The sequence below is a fragment of the Artibeus jamaicensis genome, unplaced genomic scaffold (assembly GCF_021234435.1).
Source record: "Artibeus jamaicensis isolate MK-2021 breed Jamaican fruit bat unplaced genomic scaffold, CSHL_Jam_final scaffold_537, whole genome shotgun sequence".
NCBI lineage: Eukaryota > Metazoa > Chordata > Mammalia > Chiroptera > Phyllostomidae > Artibeus > Artibeus jamaicensis.
Genome location: NW_026522047.1, coordinates 44,313,532 through 44,318,762, shown reverse-complemented (window position 1 = coordinate 44,318,762; position 5,231 = coordinate 44,313,532). Strand labels below are relative to the sequence as shown.

The window sequence follows — 5,231 nt, the reverse complement described above, 5'->3', positions numbered from 1 at the left end:
CTGCGGCCGAAGTCTGCAACGTCAATTACGGAGAGATGCTTTTCTTTCTGAAGAAAGGGCACAGAAGGGGATTTGGGGGCTCTTTTGGAAAGGGGAGGAGGCCGACCCACACCTTTCCTTGGCCCGAACCCCTGCGGGCCAAGTTCTAGGGAGGGGGAATCGCCTCTGAGCTTCCGCCGGAGGCTAGACCAGCGCGCGACGAAATCGTTCTGTGACCCCAGTCTACCCATACCTCCGACGCCGGCCGCAGCCCAGAGTAAATATGGCCGTCTTCATGAGCACGCCCACACGCAGACGCGCCCACGCACGCTCCGTCTCCGCGGTCAGCGTAAGGGGCGGAGCCTGGCGGTTTGGATTGCTGCGGGAGTTGCTGCTTTTAACAACGAGCTGGGTGTTGAGAGGACTGCGTCTGACTCGGAGTACCGAGGACACACCCCTTGGTGGTGGTTTATTTTCCTCCCTAGCCCATGCCTATTAGTCGTCTTACATGAAAAGCAATTGCTTTGTTAAACTGAAAAATAGTATCACTAGGTATTTCGTCACCGAAAAGAATTTATCAGGGAAAGGGGCCGGGGAGAGAAAGGGTTGCAACCCGGTGCATGCCGACGTGGCAAGCCGTGTACTGCATGAGAAGATGGAGGGGTATTTGAACAAGGGAAAAAGAAGTTAAGGGATGGGGAAGTTAGAACCATACAACTGTATTATAAATACAGAGTTCTTCCTGTAGGGTTTTCCTGATGACATAGAGTGTGAGAACTTCCTAAGCCCTAGCTCTTCCCATAGACCCTCCTGACTGGTTATGCTCCTGTGAAGTTCCAGTCAGTATCACTTTAAAATTTTGCTGCATACTTGAACACACCTTACTGTTCTTTGCATCATTGTTACTAATCTTTCCCCATGAAGATGATGAATACAGTCGCCACCTACGGCACTTAACCTTTTCATACGGTAACACAGGATTCTCTGCTCGTGATTCAGCTTTTCAGTGTAGTTTAGCTTCCTATGACTCCTCTTACCTGGGAAGCAAGATGCAAACTGCAGTAAAGGTGAGAGGGAGCAAGAACTACACAGCACCTCAGTCTGGGGTTCTGATACTATACTAGAGGTGAAAATGTGTCGGTAAATTTAAATCTGAGATGGCTTCATCTAACTGTGGGGCTGAGAGCGAGATTCTTTAGCTATTGGGTTTGGAGAGCAAGTGGAATGCCCAATGGGTCTCTGATTTTCACTACATTTTAAAGTTAAAAGTACATGAGCTTTACCATCAATTTCAGATATTAACAGAAAAAGAACATAGTTTATTATAATTTGGGAGTTCTCAGTTTGCAGTTACCTCCCACAGCAGAGATTCAGGGGTGTCATTAGTCACAGCCAGGAAGGAGGCAGATTATTTAAGTTGGCAATGCAGTACACAATACATCTTAGGAATCTTCTAAGTTGATTTGGTAAAAAGAGAGGAAATTTTGAATATCTAATTCTCTGGTGTGAGGGACTTGCTTCCCAGGGTTGTCATTGGCTGGTAAACCTTCATTCTGATTGTATTGTAATTTATCCTAATTGACTTTATGTCTTTATATAGCCAAAGTTTTCCAGAGATAAAGAGATTCCTGCTGAGAAGAGGTAAGATCAGCTGAACATAAGTCATCTACAACTAGAATTAGCATAGAAGAAGAGGGAGGTTGTAAGTGTGGGAGATTACGTCACTGCATTGTCCCACCAAATTATTAGTCTTTGAACTTCTGACTTTATTGTATTCTCTCCAATACATCTCTTGACAAAAGCAGGCTGAAATCACTGAAAGAAAGAAAGAGAAAGAGACAGAGAAAGAGAAAGGGAAAGAAAAGAAAAAAGAAAAGAAATTCCAAGGAGGGTAGTTAAGCTTGTGATCAGGAACCAGATAAGAAATTTAAGGACCATATCTGAGAAACCCGGTTGCCCTGGAAAGATCCAAGACGGTGCCTGAAACCCCTTCCCAAGTGACTTTTTTTACAAACTTCTGTACTAGCATGCTGAAAAATCACACCCAGAGGTGGAGATTTAACATTAAAATAAGGCATGCAATGTATGGCTACACATGTCCTCAGAATGTTTGGGAACTGAGCATGCTCCCTAGGAAATCCCGGAACTCTCTAATGGAGATTTCCATCCTTGCATCTGCCTAATTCTCCCCCAACTCTTTAAGATTTTTCCAGTTCTCCATGACTGGGGAAAGAATTTGGTCAAAGAATAAAGTTTCTGATCTGCTTTACCAAACACACTTTTGTTCTATTGGTTTGAGTGACACTGGGCAGAATGACTGCGATTTGGGTCCCTGACATGTATGGGTCCCTGACAATTATGGCTGAGAACCTGAAAGAAGTATGAAGGGCCTTTAGTGAAGATCTGCAGCATCAGAGTGCAGGTGTATTGTTTTGCCACATGAAAGTGAAAAAGTATTGGGAATAGGCTGCAAAGGAATGCTAGAGGAGGCTGAACAGAGACCTCCTAGTATGAAGTGTGTTGATTTTAGAGGTCAAAGCCAGAATAGCATTGGGGTTGGGGGCTATAGGGCATGTAGGCACCCAGTACAATTTACAGACTGAGGTTTTATACAAAACAATACCGCCTCCCATTTTAAAAACAGAGGATAAGAGTGTTGCAGAGGCTAGTACGAATAATAAGTAACCTCCTGGCTATGAAGTCTACAATAGGTCATAATGCCTCTAGTGCTGTGAGTTTTGATCCTGGCACAGTTTGCCTCTATTGTCTTCAAAAACTGCTGCTTGATGACCATTTAGTAATAGTTATTTCACCTTGCTGATCCAAGGGTCGTTTGTAACACAGTAAGCCTTTTCATACCTTCTAGGTGTGTGTGGCATCATCAGTCTTGACATCCAAACAAAATCTGTGGTGTGTGTGTGGTGGTTGGGGGGGTCCACTCAGGGTCTGCAGGGTGTTTTTACTGCTTTAACTACTTTTTGACACTTTTTTCTTTGGCAGTGTGACACTTGGGCCAGGTAGGAAGAGAGGAGAGCTGCCCCACAGCATGAGACCGTCCAGCAGCTTATGGCACAGGGTCCCCCAATTGGAAAGGGGAGGAGGGCAAGAAACCCTTGGGAGAAAGGGGAATGTGGGAGGGGGCTGACATGTCCAGTTGATGTTGCCCACCAGCCCAGGGAGGGGAGTCCCTGCTTCGGAGGGGACATAGCAGCTTAGGGTTTTATAGTCACAAGACTCTATTTAATCAATCTTCATCAAATGCTGGATGAGGGTTCACAGGGTATGCAAAGCAGGCAGACTCTAAATGGCTTAAAATATGTTTTTTTGCCTATGTAAAAATAATTGGATGTATAAAAATTTAAGTTTGGTGCCAACAGGCTTTTGAGCTTATGGGTCTTGGCATGAGATGAAGAAAGAAACAGCCAGGAGCCAAAACAGTGTCCACTTGTGCCTTTTTTAACATAACAGACCTTTACCTCCTCACACTATGTGTCATAAGACATACCTGGAAGAGTAAAGATTGAAAAGTTTTAGGAATAATAAAATTTGGAAGAAAATTAGGAAAATATATTTATGCTCTATAGTTGGGAAGACTTTTAAAAGCATACTAGGAAAACCAGAAACCATTTTTTGGTTGTTTTTGTATTAAAGAGTGTTTATTTATTTATAAAATGTAAATCATTTTTATTTTTTGATTACAGTTGCCATATATTAGTTTCAGGTGTACACCCCAGTGGTTAAACATTATATAACTTACTAAGTGATTATTCTGATAAATCTAGTACCCATATGACACCATACATAGTAGTTAGATATTATTGACTATATCCCCTATGCTGCACTTTACACCCCCATGATTATTCGGTATCAATCAATTTGTACTTAATCCCTTCACCTTTTTCACGCCTCCCCCAATTCCATCTCATCTGGCAACCATTGAAATGCTCTCTGTATCTGTGATTTAGTCTCTGCTCTTCTTGTTTGCTTAGTTTGTTTTCAGATTCATTTGTTGACAGATATATATTTATTGCCATTTTATTGTTCACATTAAATTTTTTTTAATGTTTTCTCCATAAAGAAGACCCTTGAACAGTTCATGTAATACTGGTTTGGTGGTGATGAACTCCTTTAGTATTTTCTTGCCTGGGAAACTGTATACGTCCTTCAGTTCTAAATGATACTTTTGCTGGGTAGAGTACTCTTGGTTGTGGGTCCCTGCTTTTCATCACCTTGAATATTTCTTGCCAATCCCTTCTGAAACTTCTGCAAAGTTTCTGTTGAGAAATCAGCTGACAAGGGAGCTCCCTTGTAGGTAAGTAACTGCATTTCTTTTGCTACTTTTTAAGATTCTCTGTTTGTCCTTAACTTTTTGCATTTTAATTATGATAGGTCTTGGTGTGGGCCTCTTGGATTCACCTTGTTTGGGACTCTGCACTTCCTGGACCTGTATGTCTGTCTGTCTCCTTAACCAGGTTAGGGGTTTTCTGTCATTTTTTTCAAATATGTTTTTATTCCTTGCTCTCTCTCTTCTTTCTCCGACATTCCCATGATGCGAATGTGGGTATGGTTGAAGTTGTCTTACAGGCTCCTTACATTATCTTCTTCTTTTTTTTTGGATTTTTTTCCTGTGCTGATTGGGTGTTTTTGCCTCCTTATATTCCAAGTCACTGATTTGATTCTTGGCTTCATCTACTCTATTGTTGATCCCCTGTAAATGATTCTTTATTTCAGTTAGTGTATCATCCCTATCTGATTGGTTCCTTTTTATAGTCTTCATGTCCTTTTCTTTATGCTGTTGAAGTTTTAAGTTCAACTATTTTTCCCCTAAGTTCATTGAGCATCCCTATAATCAGTGTTTTGAACTCTACATCTAGTAGATTGCTTGTCTCCATTTTGTTTAGTTCTTTTTCTGGAGTTTCATTTTGTTCTTTCATTTAGGATGGGTTTCTTCATCTCCTCATTTTGGTAGCTTCCCTGTGTTTGTTTCTATGTATTAGGTACATCTTTTGGGCTTGATAGAGTGGCCTAATATAGTAGGTGGCCTACAGGGTTCACTGGCTCAGCTTCCCTGATCACCCAAGCTAGGCACTCCAGTTGTACCCACCCCAGCCCCATATGGGCTGTGTACATCCTCCCTTGTAGTTGACACTTGATTGCTGCTGACACTTTAATGGGAGAGACTTATCCCATTAATCAACAAGGAACAGGCTGACAGCTGTCAGAGGGAAGGGAGAAAGGAAGGACTGGATAAA

The 5,231-nt window shown here is 42.1% G+C and overlaps 1 protein-coding gene across 1 annotated transcript in view; it reads left to right on the top strand.

Annotated features, from left to right (window-relative positions):
* ZNF266 (zinc finger protein 266) overlaps nt 1-5,231 on the top strand; it is a 70,342-nt gene that overhangs the window by 40,203 nt on the left and 24,908 nt on the right. The window lies entirely within an intron of this gene.